Here is a 19,795-nt window from a genome sequence, read left to right on the forward strand (position 1 = left end):
GCATCTCTGAAACATTAAAGATGTCTGGGCTGATGGGAACATGATAGTCAAGGAAGGAGGCAATACGGTTGAAGAGGTAAGCAGAGAGTCTGCAGTTTTTTTAATAAAGGATTTAGAATTTTTTTTTCTCTAAGTACAAAGTAAACCTTCGGAAAGAGTTTCAAGTTGAGAAGTGACATATCATATTCCTACATCCAGATATAAAGATGTACACATATATATGTATACATATACATCTATTAAATTTTTAGTCACTATAATTCTTCTTTGGAAATGAATTGGAGATAAACAACAACGGAAGCAGAGGGGGCCTTTGGGGAAACTAGTTTATCAAGAGATCATGGTCACTTGGACAGGTTGGTGGAAGCAGGAATGAGAGAAGCAGACCAAATTCAATAGATATTTTGGAGAAGAAAGTAAAGGAATTTCTGAGAGATTGGATGTGGAAGAGGAGAGAGAGAAAGGAAAGAAGAGACACTGTATCTTTCATCCTTTTGGATCAGAAGAGACTGAGTGACTATGAGGCTGAGACCTAAAAATTAAAAAGAAGGATGTGGAGTTTGGAATTGCAAAAAGAAAAGCAACTGTTCTTGAGCAAAAGAAGTGTTCTCTTTATTGTCTGCATTAAATACAAGGTGAAAATCAGTAACAAGAGCCTAAGTAGTGTGAATTTACACCTCGGCAACCAAAGTGCCAATTCCTTCAGCCACTCTTAATGTGACAAAGGACCTTTATACAACTCTGATATCAAGAGTGGTGGGTACCCAAAAGGTAAGAAAGTGCTTTAAAAAGGCGGGGAACAACAACAACAACAACAACAAAAGAACAGGATCCAAGAACAGGGAACATGTCAAAAGAACATATGAGGAGATCTCTTGTGGCACAGTGAGTTAAGGATCCAGCACTGTCACTGCCATGGCTTGGGTCCCTTCTGTGGTACAGGTTCAATCATAAAAGATGACAAATGGGAGTTCCCGTCGTGGCGCAGTGGTTAACGAATCCAACTAGGAACCATGAGGTTGCAGGTTCGGTCCCTGCCCTTGCTCAGTGGGTTAACGATCCGGCGTTGCCGTGAGCTGTGGTGTAGGTTGCAGACACGGCTCAGATCCTGCGTTGCTGTGGCTGTGGTGTAGGCTGGAGGCTACAGCTCCGATTGGACCCCTAGCCTAGGAACCTCCATATGCCGCAGGAGCGGCCCAAGAAATAGCAAAAAAAAAAAAAAAAAAAAAGATGACAAATGATGGTAGACTACTCCAAGTTAAAGGATACCAAAGGGCTATGGCGACAAAATACAATGAATGATCCTGGGTTATATCTTGAACTGATTTTAAGTGGAACAATTGGCAAATTCTGCCTATAGTCTGTGAATTAGATGGTATGATATCCTCAGGATTAGTGTCTTGATTTTGATGATTATACTGCAGTTTCACAGATATTGTCCTTGTTTTGGGGAAATACTGAATTATTTAATGGCATAGGGTTATCAGGTATGCAAATTACTGACAAGCTTTTAAGGAAAAAATTACATACACACATATGTGTGTATGCGTGTGTATTTATTTACATATATACATGCTAAAGCAAGGGAATTTAGACATTAAACTGGGGAATTTGATTAAAAATATATAAGTATTCCTGTTGTGGCTCAGTGGTTAAAGAAGCTGACTAAGAACCATAAGGTTGGGAGTTTGATCCCTGGCCTCACTCACTGGGTTAAGGATCTGGCATTTCTGTGAGCTGTGGGGTAGGTCGCAGACACGGCTCAGATCTGGCATTGCTGTGGCTGTGGTGTAGGCTAGCAGCCACAGCTCCAATTTGACCCATAGCCTGGGAACCTCCATATGCCATGGGTGCAGCCCTGGAAAAGACAAAAAGACAAAAAAATAAATAAATAAAAAATTTAAAAATAAATAAAAATATATGAGTATTGCCTTTTTATTAAGTTTGAAAGTATTTCAAAATACGAAAATGGTTTTTTAAATTTATTTTTATTGATGTATAGTTGAAATATATAAATTACAGGTGTACAATATAGTGATTCACAATTTTTAAAGGTTATACTGATTTTTTTTTATTTATTTTTTTTTTTTGGTCTTTTTTTTTGCCATTTCTTGGGCTGCTCCTGTGGCATATGGAGGTTCCCAGGCTGGGGGTCGAATTGCAGCTGTAGCCGCCAGCCTACTCCAGAGCCACAGCAACGCGGGATCCCAGCCACACCTGCAACCTACACCTCTGCACACGGCAACGCCGGATCCTTAACCCAGTGAGCAAGGCCAGGGATCGAACCCGCAACCTCATGGTTCCTAGTCGGATTCGTTACCCACTGAGCCACAACAGGAACTCCGGTTATACTGCATTTATAGTTATTATGGAATACTTGCTATATCCCCTGTGTTGTACAATATACCCTTGTAGCTTGTTTTATACATCATAGTTTGTACCTCTTAATCCCCTACCCTTATATTGCCCCTTCCCACTTCCTCCTCTCTACTGGTAGCCACTAGTTTGTTCTATCTCTGTCTGCTTCTTTTTTGTCATGTTGTTTAGATTCCACATATAATTGATACCATATAGTACTTGTCTTTCTCTGTCTGACTTCCTTCACTTAGCATAATACCCTCTAAGTCCATCCATTTGCAAATGGCAAAATTTCATTCTTTTTTTTTTTTTTTTTTTGGTATTTTTAGGGCCACCCTGTGGCATATGGAGGTTCACAGGCTAGGGGTCAAATCAGAGCTATAGGTGCTGGCCCACGACACAGCCACAACCACACAGGATCCTAGCCATGTCTGTGACCTACACCATAGCTCACAGCAATGCCAGATCCTTAATCCACCGAGTGAGACCAGGGAATGAACCTGAGTCCTCATGGATACTAGTCAGATTAGTCCCCGCTGAGCCACAAGAGGAACTCCAAAATTTCACTCTTTTTTAAGGCTGAGTAGTATTCCATGGTGTGTGTGTGTGTGTGTGTGTGTGTGTGCACGAGCGTGCACATATAATATATGTCTTCTTGGAGTTCCCATTGTGGCACAGCGGAAACGAATCCAACTAGGAACCACGACGTTGCAGGTTTGATCCATGACCTTGCTCAGTGGGTTAAGGATCCAGCATTGCCGTGATCTGTGGTGTAGGTCGCAGATGCAGCTCAGATCTGGTAATGCTGTGGCTCTGGTGTAGGCTGGCAGCTGTAGCTCCAATTAGACCCCTAGCCTGGGAACCTCTATATGCTGTGGGTGTGGCCCTAAAAATACAAAAAAATAAAAATAAAAAAAGACATAATGATATATTTCTTCTTCATCCGTTCATCCTCTGATGGACATGTGGGATTTTTCCATATCTTGGCAACCATAAATAATGATGCTATAAACTTTGAGGTACATGTATCTTTTTGCATTAGTGTTATTGTTTTTTTCAGATATATACCCAGGAATGGAATTGTTGGGTCATATAATATTTAATTTTTAGTTTTGTTTAGAAACATCTATACTATTTTGCATAGTGGCTGTATCAATTTACATTTCCAGCATAATGTACAAGGATATCCCTTTTTTCCACATCCTTGCAAATGTTTGTTATTGTGTTCTTTTTAATAATAGCTGCTCTGACAGGTGTGAGTTGATATCATGTTGTGGTTTTGATTTGTATTTATCTAACAATTAGCAATGCTGAGCATCTTTTCATGTTCAGGTTGGCCATATGCATTTCCTCTTTGGAAAAAATGTCTATTTAATTCTTCTTCCTATTCTTCCCATTTTTTAATTGGTTTTTTTTTTATGCTGACTTGAATGAGCTGTTTATATCTGTTGGATATTAATCTCTTACTGGTCATATCATTTGCACACATTTTCTCCCATTCAGTAGGTTTCTTTTCATTTTGTTTATGTTTCCTTTGCTGTGCAAAGCTTTTAATTAGGTCTCATTTGTTTATTTTTGCTTTTATTTCCTTTACTTTAGAAGACAGATCCAAAACATATTGCTGTACTTTATGTCAAAGAATGTTCTGCCTGTGTTTTCCTCTAAGAGTTTACGGTACACAGTCTTAAAATTGAGGTCTTTAATCCATTTTGAGTTTATTTTTGTATATGGTGTTAGACAACGTTCTAATTTCATTCCTTTACATGTGCCTTATCAGTTTTCCCAGCATCACTTATTAAACAGATTGTCTTTTCTCCAATGTATTTTGTACTTCCTTTGTTGTAGAGAAACTGACCATAAGTACATGACTTTATTTCTGGGTTCTCTATTCTGTTCCACCTATTCTATGCATCTGTTTTGTGCTAGTCTCATATTATTTTGATGACCATTTCTTTTTGGCATAGGCTGAAGTCAGGAAACATGATTCTTCCAGCTCAGTACTTCGTTACCAAGACTGTTTTGGCTATTAAAAGTTTTTATTGTTTCCATATAAATTTTAAAATTATTTGTTCTAGTTCTATAAAAAAAACATGCTGTTGGTATTTTGACTGACAGGGATTGCATTAAACTGTAGATTGCCTAAGGCGGTATGGTCATTTTAACAATATTGATTCTTCCAATCCAAGACCATGATATATCTTTCCATCCGTTTGTGTCTTATTAAATTCTTCATCAGCATCTTATAATTTTTACAGGTTTTTACCTCTTTAGGTATATTTATTCTAGGCATTTTATTCTTTTTGTTGTGATGGTAAATGGGATTGTTTAATTAATTCCCTGTTCTGATCTTTTGCTGTTAGTGTTTAGAAATGCAACAGATTTCTGAATATTACTTTTGTAGCCTGCAACTTTACAGTTCAGTGGGTTAAGAATCTGACGTTATGAGGATGAGTGTTTTTGATCTTTGGCCTTACTCTGTGGGTTAAGGATCTGATGTTGCCATAAGCTGTGGTGTAGGTCACTGATGAGGTCTGGATCCGTGTTGCCCTGGCTGTTGTGTAGGCCTAAGATGCAGTTCTTTATTTATTTATTTATTTATTTATTTTTTTGCTTTTTAGAGCCACACTCATAGCATATAGAGGTTCCCACGCTTGGGGTCAAACCAGAGCTGTAGCCACTGGCCTACACCACAGCCACAGCAACATCAGATCCAAGCCACATCTGCAGCCTGCACCATAGCTCACAGAAATGCCAGATCCTTAACCCTCTGAGCAAGGCCAGGGCTTGAACCTGCATCTTTACGGATGCTAGTCAGATTTGTCTGTGCTGAGCCACGAGGGGAATTCCATCAGCTGCAATTCTGACATAACCCCTAGCCTGGAAACTTCCATATGCTGCAGGTATGACCATAATAAGACAAAACAAAAGTTTCCAACTTATGGCAAGGTAAGTTTCTGGTAGGTAACACTTCCTATAACCTCATCTTAAAAATTTTAACTAACTACAGTTCAAATAATAAATAAATAAATATATGAGATGAACAACCTTGTCAGATGTGTGATACAAACAGCAAAATTCTCCCTGTAGTATTCTGTAGGGCAAACAATTAGCTGCCACCACAGAAAATGTATAAGGAAATAAATGAATGAAGGAGAAAAAATAAAAAGAGGATGAAAGAGAGGGTCTGTTTATTAAAAAGAGGTAAGAAGCAGATCAGAGACAGCAAATATTCAAACTCCCACACCAAAAATAAATAGTAACCCCCACAAAAATACAAAGGGGTACTCTTCCATAGAAGTAGCCTTATAAGACTACAGTTTGGCTTCCCCAAACACACAGAAAAAGAAAAACACAAGCAAGATGAAGAAGCACAAAAACCATTCCCAGTGAAAGCAACAGGAGAATTCACCTAAAGCAGTCAACAATGAAACAGATCTCTGCAGTCTGAGAGACACTGAATTCAAAAGGCAGGTAGTGAAATTACTGAAGGAATTAAAAGACGATATGAACAGTAATGCAGATTCCTTTAGAAAGGAACTAGAAAAAATAAGGAGGGGAGTTCCCGTCGTGGCGCAGTGGTTAACAAATCTGACTAGGAACCATGAGGTTGCGAGTTCGGTCCCTGCCCTTGCTCAGTGGGTTAATGATCCAGCGTTGCCGTGAGCTGTGGTGTAGGTTGCAGATGCGGCTCGGATCCTGCGTTGCTGTGCCTCTGGCGTAGGCCAGTGGCTACAGCTCCAATTGGACCCCTAGCCTGGGAACCTCCATATGCCGCGGGAGCGGCCCAAGAAATAGCAACAACAACAACAACAACAACAACAACAAAGACAAAAAGACAAAAGACAAAAAAAAAAAAAAAAGAAAAAATAAGGAGGAACACAGAAAAATAGAAAATTCATTTGCAGAGACGCAAATTGACCTAAAGGCACTAAAGAGCAGAATGAATAATTTAGAGAAACAAAATAGTGACTTGGAAGATAGAATAATGGAAATCACCCAATCAGGACACCAGACAGAAAACCAAGTGAAAAAACATGACAGCAGTCAATATAAGAGATCTATGGGATAACATAAAGCGTGCCAATCTACGCATAGTAGGAATTCCAGAAGGAGAAGAAAAAGAAAAGGGGATTGAAAATATATTTGAAGAAATTATGGCTGAAAACTTTCCAAATCTAAAGGAAACTGATATCAAGCTACAGGAAGCACAGAGGGCCCCAAACAAGTTAAACCCAAATAGGACCACACCAAGACATACTATAATAAAAATGGCAAAAGTTAAAGATTAAGAGAGGAGTCTAAAGGCAGTAAGAGAAAAGCAAAGCATTAATTATAAGGGAACCCCCATAAGGCTATCAGCTGATTTCTCTACAGAAACACTACAGGCCAGAAGGGAGTGGCAAGATATATTTAAAGTGCTGAAAGAAAAAACTTTGCAACCTAGAATACTCTATCCTGCAAGAATATCCTTTAAAATAGAAGGGGAAATAAAGAATTTCCCCAACAAACAAAAGCTAAAAGAGTACAGCAATGCTAAATCCATTCTAAAAGAAATACTGAAAGGGCTTCTCTAAATAAAATTTTTTTAAGAAGTAAGTAGAACTAAGATGGAGAAAACCACAATTGGAAAGCAATCACTTAAATAAGCCAGCATACACATCTAAAAATGAAGATGTTAAAAAAAAAAAAAAGACATCAAAATCAGAGAATGGGGGGAAGGAATGTAAGAAAATACAGATTCTTTTTTCATTTTAATGACATGTTTGAGACTATATGACTACCAGGCTAAAGCAAGCAGATATAGGAATGGATTAACATAGTTAAAAAACATGGCAACCACAAATCAAAACCAAAACTGAACATGACATTCAGAAAAACTGAAAAGTACTCAAGCATAAAACAAATGGAAACCATCCAACTAAAAGCAAGAAAAGAGAAACAAAGAATCAACTGGAAAAAAAAGGCTTAAAATGGCAATAAATAAATATCTATCAATAATCACCTTTAATGTCAATGAACTGAATGCTCTAATCAAAAGACACAGAGTGGCAGACTGGATAAAATAAAAGCAAAAATTTTCAATCTGCTGTCTACAAGAAACTCACCTAAGGGCAAAGGACACATATAGATTGAAAGTGAGGGGATGGGAAAAGATATTTCATGACAATGGATAAGACAGGAAACCAGGAGTTGCAACACTCAGACAAAATAGACTTTAAAACAAAGGCCATCAAGAAAGACAAAGAAGAACACTACTGAATGGTTAAAGATCCATTCAAGAAAAGGGTATTACAATCATCAATATATATGCCCCTAATATAGCAGCACCCAGATACCTATAACAAAACTAACAGACATAAAAGGAGAAATTGATGGGAATACAATCAGAGTAGGAGACTCTAAAATCCCACTCACCTCAATGGACAGATCCTCTAGACAGAAAATCAATAAGTCAACAGAGATCCTAAAGGACACAACAGAAAAGTTATACTTAATAGATATTTTCAGGACATTGCATCAAAAAAAATCAGAATATACATTCTTCTCAAGTGGACATGGAACATTCTCAAGAATTGATCACATACTGGGGCACAAAGCTAACCTCAACAAATTTAAGAATAGAGAAATATTTCAAGTATCTTCTCTGACCATAATGGCATGAAACTAGAAATCAACCACAGGAAAAGAAATAAGAAAAAACTGACTACATGGTGATTAAACAACATGCTACTAAAAGAACAAATGGGTCAATGAGGAAATCAAGAAGGAAATTAAAAAACACCTCAAGACAAATGATAATGAAGACAAACCACTCAAAATTTATGGTATGCAACAAAAGCAGTGATCAGAGGGAAATTCATAGTAATACAGGCCTTCTTCAAAAATGAAGAAAAATCTCAAATCAACAACTTAACCCTTGGAGTTCCCATCATGGCTCAATGGTTAACGAACCCAACTAAGAACCATGAGGTTGCGGGTTTGATCCCTGGCCTTGCTCAGTGGGTTAAGGATCTGGCGTTGCCGTGAGCTGTGGTGTAGGTCACAGACGTGGCTTGGCTCCTGTGTTGCTATGGCTCTGGCATAGGCCAGTGGCTATGGCTCCGATTAGACCCCTAGCCTAGGAACCTTCATATGCCACTGGGAGTGGCTTAAGAAAAGGCAAAAAGACAAATAGACAAAAAAAAAAAAAAAAACTTAACCCTCCACCTAAATGGATTAGAAAGAGAACAACAAACAAAACCTAAAGTCAGCAGAAAGAAGGAAATCATAACGATCAAAGAGGAAATCAATAAAATAGAGATTCAAAAAACAATAGACAAAATCAATCAAACCAAGAGCTGGTTCTTTGAAAAGGTAAACAAAATTGACAAACTCTGGCTAGACTCACCAAGAAGAGGAGAGAAAAAAACTCGAAAAAACAAAATAAGACATGAAAAAGAAAAGTCACAACAGATACAACTGAAATACAAAAAAACTATAAGAGAATACTATCAACAACTATATGCCAACAAATTCGACAACCTAGAAGAAATGGACATATTTCTAGAGACTTACAGCCTGCCAAAACGGAATCAAGAAGAAATAGATCAGCTGACAGACTGATCACTAGAAATGAAATGGAATATGTCATAAAAACACTCCAAATAAAAGTCCAGGACCAGATGGCTTCACAGGAGAATTCTACAAAACATAAAAAGAAGAACTTATACCTATCCTCCTTAAACTTTTTGAAAAGGTTGAAGAAGGAATACTCCCAAAGACAATCTATGACACCACCATCACCATAATTCCAAAACCAGAGAAAGATACCACCAAAAAAGAAAACTATTGACCAATATCTTTGATTAATTTAGACACAAAAACTATCAACAAAATTTTAGCCAACCGATTCCAACAACATATCAAAAAAATCATATACCATGACCAGATGGGATTCATCCCAGGTGCACAGGATGATTCAAAATACGTAAATCAATGTCATACACCACAATAACAAAAGAAAAGTCAAAAACCACATGATCATCTCAGTAGATGCAGAAAAAGCATCCGACAAAGTCCAACATCTCTTCATGATAAAAACTCTTACCAAGAGAAGGGAGTAAGACGACAGAGTAGAAGGACTGGAGCTCAACATCTCTCCTAAAATCAACAAAAGTCACAACTAAAGGCTGAGAAATCTTCAACCAAATGGACCAGAAACCTTCAAAAAGATATCCTACTCCAGAAGACAAAGAGGAGGCCACATCAAGAGGTAGGAGGGGCGATTACACAATATAAGCAATCCCATACCTCCCAGGTAGGAAGCCCCACAGACTGGAAAGTAACTGGTTCACAGAGACTCACCTGCAGGAGTGAGACTTCTGAGCCCCACATCAAACTCCCACATGTGGAGATATGGCCCTGGGAGAAAGAGCCCCTGGATCATCTGGCAATGAAGGCCAGTGGGGCTTGTGCACAGGAGCTCCACAGGACTGGGGGAAATGGAGACACCATTCTTAAAAGGCGCACACAGACTTTCACGTTCATTGGGTCCTAGGGAAAAGCAAAGTCTCCATAAGAATCTCAGTCAAACCTGACTGCAATTCTTGGAAGACATCCTGGGAAAACAGGAGAGAATGTGGCTTGTTGTGAGGGAAGGACATTGGAAGCAAAGCTCTTGGCAACATTCAGCAGTGTGCCTTTCTCTGCAGGTGGCCATTCTGGGAAAATCTGGCTCTACCCATCAGCCCTGAGAACAAACAACAATCCAGGTGGAATCACAGCACTGCCCCTCAATAAACAATCTGCCTAAAGACTGCTCAGGCACACAGCTGCCTCTAATCTCATCCAGAGACTAAGCCACACCCACCAGAGGGATTAGAATCAGCTCCACCTACCAGTGGGCATGCATCAGCCCCTCCCATCAGGAAGCCTACAGCTTGAGGCCCCATACCAACTTCAACCACAAGGGGGGCAGACACTAGAAGTAAGAGAGGCTACAAATGTATTGTCTGCAAAAACATCACCACACCAAAAAACTATAAAAATGAAAAGACAGAGAACTATAACTCAGATGAGGGAGAAAGAAAAAAACACAGAAAAACAGCTAAGTGATGAGGAGATCCTAAGCCTCCAGGAGAAAGACCTTAGATTGTTGATACTGAAGATGATGCAAGACATTGGAAATAAACTGGAGGCAAAGATGGATAACTTACAGGAAACACTGACCAAAGAGATACAAGATATAAAACTTAGAAGAGATGAAAAATACAATAACAAATAAGAAATTCGCTAGAAGAAGCTAATAGCAGAATACAGGAGGCAGAAGAACAAACAGCGAGGTGGAGGACAGATTAGTAGAAATTATGGATGCAGAACAGAAAAGAGAAAAAAGATTGAAAACAAATGAAGAGAGTCTCAGAGAACTCTGGGACAAACTTAAATGCAGCAACATTAATATTATAGGGGTGTCAGGAGAAGAGAGAAAGAAAGGGACAGAAAAAATATTCAAAGAGATAATAGCTGAAAACCTCCCTAACATGGGAAAGGAAGCACTCACTCAAATCTAGGAAGCACAACTAGTACCATATAAAACAAACCCAAGGAGGAATACACCGAGAAACATATTAATCAAACTGACGAAAATTAAAGGCAAAGAGAAAATCTTGAAAGCAGCTAGGGAAAAGAAACAAATAACATACAAGGGAACCCTGATAAGGTTATTGGCAGATTTTTTAGCAGAAACTCTGCAGACCAGAAGGGAGTGGCATGATATACTTCACGTGATGAAAGGAAAAAACCTCCACCTAAGATTACATTAACCAGCAAGGCTCTAATTCAGATTTGAAGGAGAAATCAAAACCTTCACAGAGAAGCAAAAGCTAAGAGAATTCAGCAACACTAAACCAGCCTTACAACAAATACTAAAGGAATGTCTCTAGGCAGAAAAGAAAAGGATGCAGCAGAAAACAAAAATACCACAAATGACAAGGCTCACCAGTAAAGGGATATATACAGTAAAGATAAAATTATCCATGCACAATTATGCCACCAAATTCAAAAATAATATGAAGAGGTGGGTAAAAATGCAGGACACTGGAGATGAACTTGCAATTAAGAGAACAACAACTTAAAACAATCTCATATACATATAGACTCATATCAAAACTTCAGAATAACTGCAAACCAAAAATCATCAAACCACAAGAGGAGAGAACAAGAAAAGAAGGGAAGAAAAAAGAGAAACAAAAACAAATCCAAAGCAATTAATAAAATGGCAGTAAGAACATATATATCAATAATTACCTTAAATGTTAATGGAATAAACTCCCCAGCCAAAAGACACAGACTGGCTGAATGGATACAAAAACAAGACCCATATATATGCTGTCTTCAAGAGACCCACTTCGATTCTAGGGACACATACAAATTGAAAGTGAGAGGATGGAAGAAAATATTTCATGCAAACAGGAAGCAATAGAAAGCTGGAGTAGCAATACTCATATCAGAAAAAATAGACTTTAAAATGAAGAATATTTTAATGCACAAGTAAGGTCATTGCATAATGATCAAAGGACCAATCCAAGAAGAAGATATAACAATTTTAAATATCTATGCACCCAACTTAGGTTCACCACAATATATAAGCCAACTGCTAAGAACGTTCAAGGGACAATTCAACAATAACACAATCATAGTGGGGGACTTTAATACCCCACTTACAGCAATGGACAGATCTTCCAGACAGAAAATCAATAAGGAAACACAGCCCCTGAATGAAGCATTACACCAGATGGACTTAATAGATAGTTATAGGACATTCCATCCAAAAGCAACAGAATACACATTCTTCTCAAGTGCACATGGAACATTCTCTAAGATTGATCACATCCTGGGATACAAATCCAACCTCAGTAACTTTAAGAAAATTGAAATCATATCAAGCATATTTTCCGACCACAACACTATACAACAGGAAATCAACAACAAGAAAAAAACTGCAAAAAACAAAGACACGTGGAGACTAAACAACATGCTACTAAACAACCAATGGATCACTGAAGAAATCAAAAAGGAAATTAAAAAATACCTAGACGAAAATGACAACAAAGATACGACACTCCAAAACCTATGGGATGCAGCAAAAGCCATTCTAAGAGGAAAGTTTATAGCAATACAAGCCTACCTCAGGAAACAAGAAAAAGCTCCAATAAATAAGCTAACTTTGCATCTAAAGCAGCTTGAGAGAGAAGAACAGACAAGACCTAAAGTTAGCAGAAGGAAAGAAATCATAAAGATCAAAGCAGAAATCAATGAAATCGAAATGAAGAAAACCATAGAAAAGATCAATGAAACCAAAAGCTGGTTCTTTGAAAGGATCAACACAATTGATAAGCCCTTAGCCAGATTTATCAAGAAAAAAAGAGAGAGGAATCAAATCAATAAAATTAGAAATGAAAAAGGAGAAGTAACAACGGACATCACAGAAATACAAAGAATCATAAGAGACTACTGCATTCAACAATATGCCAATAAAACGGAAAACCTAGAAGAAATGGACAAATTCTTAGAAAGGTACAATCTTCTAAGACTAAAACCAAGATTAAATAGAAAAGATGAATGGACCAATCACAAGGACTGAAATTGAAACTGTGATTTAAAAACTTCCAGCAAACAAAAGTCCAGGACCAGATGGCTTCACAGGCAAATTCTATGAAACATTTAGAGAAGAGCTAACACCTCTCCTTCGGAAACTATTTCAAAAAATTGCAGAGGAAGGGATACTCCCAAACGCATTCTATGAGGCCACCATCACCCTGATACCAAAATCAGATAAAGATACCACACAAAAAGAAAACTACAGGCCAATTTCACTGACGAACATCGATGCAAAAATCCTCAACAAAATACTAGCAAACCACATCCAACAATACATGAAAAGGACTGTACATCATGATCAAGTGGGATTTATGCCAGGGATGTGAGGTTTCTTCAATACCTGCACATCAATCAGTGTGATTCACCACATTAACAAACTGAAGAAATAAAACCATATGATCCTCTCAATAGATGCAGAAAAAGCCTTTGACAAAATCCAACACCCATTTCTGATTAAAAAAAAACCTTCATAAAGTAGGCATAGAGGGAACCTACCTCAACATAATAAAGGCCATATATGACAATCCAACAGCTAACATCAGTCTCAATGGGGAAAAGCTGAAAGAATTCCCAGTGACATCAGGAACAAGACAAGGATGTCTGCTCTTGCCACTACTCTTCAACATACTTTTGGAAGTCCTATCTACAGCCATCAGAGAAGTAAAAGAAATAAAAGGAATCCAAATTGGAAAGGAAGAAGTAAAACTATCACTGTTTGCAGATCACATGATACTATACCTAGAGAATCCTAAAGACTCTACCAGAAAACTGTTAGAGCTCATCCATGAATTTGGCAAAGTCACAGGATACAAAATTAATACACAGAAATGGACAGCATTTCCACATACTAACAATGAAAGATCAGAAAGAGAAATTAGGGAAGCAATCCCATTTACCATCACATCCAAAAGAATAAAATACCTAGGAGTAAACCTACCTAAAGAGACAAAAGACCTGTACTCTGAAAAGTATAAGGCACTGATGAAAGAAATCAAAGATGACACAAATAGATGGGAAGACATACCATGCTCTTGGATTGGAAGAGTCAATATTGACAAAATGACTATACCACCCAAGGCAATCTACAGATTCAATACAATCCCTATCAAATTACCAAGGACATTTTTCACAGAACTCAAACAAAATAGTTTAAATTTGTTTGGAAGAACAAAAGACCCAGAATAGCCAAAGACATCCTGAAAAAGAAAAATGGAGCTGCAGGAATCAGGCTCCCAGATTTCAGACTATACTACAAAGCAACAATCATCAAAACCATAGGGTGCTGGCACAAAGGCAGAAATATAGATCAGTGGAACAGGATAGAAAGCCCAGAATTAAACGCACACACCTACAGCAAACTCATCTATGACAAAGGAGGCAAGACTATACACTAGAGAAAAGACAGCCCCTTCAATAAGTGGTACTGGGAAAACTGAAAAACCACATGTAAAGAATGAAATTAGAACACTCCCTAACACCATACACAAAAATAAACTCGAAATGGATTTAAGACCTAGATATAAGATTAGACACTATAAAACTCTTAGAGGAAAACACAGGCCAAACACTCTCTGACATAAGTGATAGCAACATCTTCTCAGATCCACCTCTTAGAGTATTGACAATAAAAACAAAAATAAACAAATAGGACCTGATCAAACTTCAAAGTTTCTGAACAGCAAAGGAAACCCTGAACAAAATGAAAAGACAACCCACAGAAGGGGAGAATATCTTTGCAAGTGAATCAACTGACAAGGGATCAATCTCCAAAATTTATAAACAACTTCTGCAGCTCCATACCAAAAAAAAAACAAGTAACCCCATCAAAAAATGGGAAGAAGATCTAAACAGACAGTTCTCCAAAGAAGACATACAGATGGCCAAAAAACACATGAAAAGATGTTCAACATCACTAATCATTAGAGAAATGCAAATCAAAACCACCATGAGGTACCACCTTACACCAGCCAGAATGGCCATCATCACAAAGTCTACAAACAATAAGTGCTAGAGAGGGTGTGGAGAAAAAGGAACCCTAGTACACTGTCAGTGGGATTGTAAATTCGTGCAACCACTGTGGAAAGCAGTATGGAGATGCCTCAGAAAACTAAACATAGAACTACCATTTGATCCAGCCATCCCACTCCTGGGCATCTATCCAGAGAAAACCATGACTCGCAAAGACACATGTACTCCAATGTTCACTGCAACACTATTTTCAACAGCCAAGACATGGGAACAACCTAAATGTCCATTGACAGAGGAGTGGATCAAGAAGAGGTGGTACATATACACAATGGAATATTACTCAGCCACTAAAAGGAATGAAATACCGGCATTTTTAGCAACATGGATGGACCTACAAAGGATCATGCTAAGTGAAGTCAATCAGACAATGAGACACCAACAACAAATGCTTTCACTGACATGTGGAATCTGAAAAAAGGACAGACGGAACTTCTTTGCAGAACAGATGCTGACTCACAGACTTTGAAAAACTTATGGTCTCTGGAGGAGACAGTTTGGGGCGTGGGGGGATATGCTTGGTTATGGGATGGAAATCCTGTGAAATTGGATTGTGATGATCATTATACAACTACAGATGTGATAAATTCATTAAGTAATAAAAAAAATTTTTAAAACTCTTACCAAAGTATGAGTATAGAGGAAACATTCCTTAACATAACAGCAAATACAATACTCAGTGTAGAAAAGCTGAAGGCCTTCCCACTAAAATCTAGAACAAGACAAGGATGCCCACTCTCACCACTGTTATTCAACATAGTGATGGAAGTCCTAGCCACATCAATCAGACAAACAAAAGAAATAAAAGGCATCCAAATAGGAAAAGAAGAGTTAAAACTGTCCCTGTATGCAGATGACATGATACTACATACAGAAAACACTAAGTACTCAACCCAAAAACTACTTGAACTGATCAACAGATTCAGCAAATAGCAGGATATAAGGTTAACATTCAGAAATTAGTTGCATTTCTGATACTAACAATGAAATGTTAGAAAAGGAATACAAAAATACAACACCTTTCAAAACTGCACCCACAAAAATCAAATATGTGGGAATACACCTGACCAAAGAGGTGACAGACTTACATGCTGAGAATTATAAAACATTAATCAAGGAAGTTAAAGGAGATATAAATAAATAGAATGATATCTCATGCTCCTGGGTTTGAAAAATAAATATTGAAAAATGGCCATACTACCCAAAGAAATCTACAGGTTCAATGCAATACCTATCAGATTACCCATGACATTTTTCACAGAACTAGAACAAACAATCCAAAAATTTATATGGAACCACAAAAGACCCAGAATTGACAAAGCAATCCTGAAGAACAAAAACCAAGCAGGCGGCATAACTCTCCAAGCCTTTAGGCAATATGACAAAGCCACAGTCATCAAGACAGTGTGGTACTGGTACCAAAACAGACATACACAGCAATGGAACAGAATAAAGAACCCAGAAATAAGCCCAGACACCTTTGGTCAATTAATCTTTAACAAAGGAGGCAAGAAGATAAAATGGGAAAAAGACAGTCTTTTCAGTAAGTCTTGCTGGGAAACCTGGATAGCTGCATGCAAATCAATGAAACTACAACACACCCTCACACCATGCACCAAAATAACCTCAAAATGGCTGAAAGACTTAAATATAGACACCATCAAACTCCTGGAAGAGAACATAGGCAAAACATTCTCTAACATCAACCTTCCAAATGTTTTCTCAGGTCTCCCAAAGCAACAGAAATAAAGCAAAAATAAACCAATGGGACCTAATCAAACTGACAAGATTTTGCATAGCAAAGGAAACCAAGAAGAAAACAAAAGGAACCTTCTTGCACTGTTGGTGGGAATGTAAGCTGGTACAACCACTATGGAAAACAGTGTGGAGGTACCTGAGAAAACTACACATAGAACTACCATATGACCCAGCAATCCCACTCTTGGGCATATATCCGGACAAAACTCTACTTTAAGAAGACACAGGGAGTTCCCGTCATGGCGCAGTGGTTAACGAATCGGGCTAGGAACCATGAGGTTGCGGGTTCGGTCCCTGCCCTTGCTCAGTGGGTAAGGATCCAGCGTTACTGTGAGCTCTGGTGTAGGTTGCAGACGCGGCTCGGATCCAGCATTGCTGTGGCTCTGGCGTAGGCCGGCAGCTACAGCTCCGATTCAACCCCTAGCCTAGGAACCTCCATATGCCACGGAAGTAGCCCTAGAAAAGGCAAAAAGACAAAAAAAAAAAAAAAAAAAAAAAAAAAAGACACAGACACCTGCATGTTCAATGCAGCACTCTTCACAATAGCCAAGACAGGGAAACAACCCAAATGTCCATCAACAGATGACTGGATTAAGAGGATGTGGTATATATACACAATGGAATACTACTCAGCCATTAAAAAGAACAAAATAATGCCATTTGCAGCAACATGGATGGAACTAGAGACTGTCATCCTGAGTGAAGTAAGTCAGAAAGAGAAAGACAAATATCATATGATATCACTTATATCTGGAATCTAACATATGGCACAAATGAACCTTTCCACAGAAAAGGAAATCATGGACTTGGAGAATAGACTTGTGGTTGACAAAGGGAAGGGGGAGGGAATGGGATGGATGGGGTACTACTAAAGGTAGACTATTTGCCTTTTAAATGGATTAGCAATAAGATCCTGCTATGTAGCACTGGGATCTATGTCTGGTCACTTATGATGGAACATATTAATGTGAGAAAAAAGAATCTATACATGTATGTGTAACTAGGTCACCATGCTGTACAGTAGAAAAATGACAGAACACTGTAAACCAGCTATAATGAAAAAAAATTAAAAAAAGAAGCAGATCATAAGGCATGTCATCTTTATTCAAACAAATTATTTTCTCCACAAGTTTGGCCACTCATCACTACCTATTGGAAAGACCAGAGTGCCTAAATCACGTATGCATCCTGATAATAGTGATTGATAATAAATGAGAGCCTTTCACCTAGAGGCATGGTTAGCTTTATGAAAACTCTGGTGGCCCAAGCCATGCTGGGCTCTTCCAGGGGATAAGGTCACCTTTGTGAGCCAATAATAAAGATCATTTCCCTAAGCTTTGAAAGTGTTCTGTGGATTGTGAACCTTTTTAAAAAAGCACACAGAATCCTATATGCTAAGAGGTGTGTGATGAATGAATATTATTTTTAACCTAGTTACTACCTTTCCTTCTTCCAGTAAAAAGCATCTCAATTTTCATTTGGCAAACCACCCTTTTTCAAAATTAAATCCATGAGGATTGAGTAATGATTAACTTGATCCCCTCCTCAGCCTGTGTTACCCAAGTCTGACAATTACAGTAAAACTGATTGTGAATTAACTGTGGAAGTAGTATGAAATGTAAACCCCATCAAAGAATCATCCCCAGAACTTTTGAGAGCGGGAAGTGGTAAATTTTAGCTTATGTTTTCTGGGAAAAAAAATTTTTTTACACTTTGTACAAAGATCTAGCCCAACAAAGAGACCAATGCAAAAGGACACAAAGCCTAGGGAGAAAGCCCTAATGGCACCAAGTGAGGTTCTGAACCAAATGTTCCTTTAATTTTTTTTTTTTTTTTTTTTTTTGTCTTTTTGCCATTTCTTGGGCCGCTCCTGCGGCATATGGAGATTCCCAGGCTAGGGGTCGAATCGGAGCTGTAGCCACCAGCCTACGCCAGAGCCACAGCAACGCAGGATCCGAGCCGCGTCTGCGACCTCCACCACAGCTCACGGCAACGCTGGATCGTTAACCCACTGAGCAAGGGCAGGGATCGAACCCACTCATGGTTCCTAGTCGGATTCGTTAACCACTGCACCACGACGGGAACTCCCCTTTAATTTTTTTAGAGTTTATGATATATTTAGCATGACATGGGTTCCCAAATAGGCCCACATCCTAATCCATGTGAATATGTTGCCTTACACAATAAAAGTCGCCTTACACTGCATCTTGACGTGGGAGATTACCCTGGACTATGCATGTGGGTCTGAGGTAACCACAAGGGTCTTTATAAGGAGGGTCAGGATCAGAAAGAGGTGATATGAGCACAGAAGCAGATGTTGGAGTGATGTGTGGCCACAAGCCAAGGAATTTGAGCAGCCTTTGGAGGCTAGAAAAGACAATACAACCATTTCTCCCCTAGAGCATCCAGAAGGAACACAAGCTTCTGATTCCTTGATGTTAGCCCATTGATTTTTGGATGTCTGGCATACCTGACCTCCAGAACCATGAAAGAAAAAGTATATATTGTTTTAAGACACTAAGTTTGTGATAAGTTTGTTACAGAAGCAATAGGAAAGAAAGCACTTGGCTTCTGACACATATCTAAAAGCCCCCTAATCCTACAGACAATTCAAAACCAGTTAAGCAGTAAGATCAGTTTCTTAGATGGACCTATACACACTCTCTAAAACATACAGAGCTTCTAGAGTGAGATTTTTTAAACTTGATTCCAGTTTCAAATCTAATTTTTAAATGGAACCAATATTGGCTTTTGATGGTGTAGTTATTTTGAATATATTTGACCACAGAACAATGAATTATTCATACAAACAAAATAAAGATGTTTCTATTGGAAAGAATACAGACTTTCTGTAGCTCTTGTTAAATATCTACATTGATAATTGCCACAAAGTCAGAAAGTACAGAAGAAAACTCCTATAGGAGCATTTACTAAAAATATTGACACTGGTTAGAAGAATATTTTAAGAGTATGATGTGTGTGAATCAAGGATACTTATGAACTTTATAATGAATGA

The 19,795-nt window shown here is 38.3% G+C and overlaps 1 protein-coding gene across 6 annotated transcripts in view; it reads right to left on the reverse strand.

The window, feature by feature from the left end:
- Positions 1-19,795, reverse strand: part of LOC110256428 (uncharacterized) — a 1,007,420-nt gene that overhangs the window by 945,842 nt on the left and 41,783 nt on the right. For 2 of the 6 annotated variants that reach the window (XR_014824871.1, XR_014824872.1), the window contains exon 2: positions 7,774-7,822. The exons of the other annotated variants lie outside the window; for them this stretch is intronic. The gene's annotated coding sequence lies outside the window, so the exon portion shown is untranslated. The remainder of the gene's footprint in view (positions 1-7,773; positions 7,823-19,795) is intronic. 6 annotated transcript variants of the gene reach the window in all.

This window comes from Sus scrofa, chromosome 13 (genome assembly GCF_054392235.1).
Source record: "Sus scrofa isolate SSC_HxYL_T2T_F1_AM1 chromosome 13, Sscrofa_HxYL_maternal_Yorkshire_Landrace_v2.0, whole genome shotgun sequence".
In the NCBI taxonomy this organism is placed as follows: Eukaryota; Metazoa; Chordata; class Mammalia; order Artiodactyla; family Suidae; genus Sus; species Sus scrofa.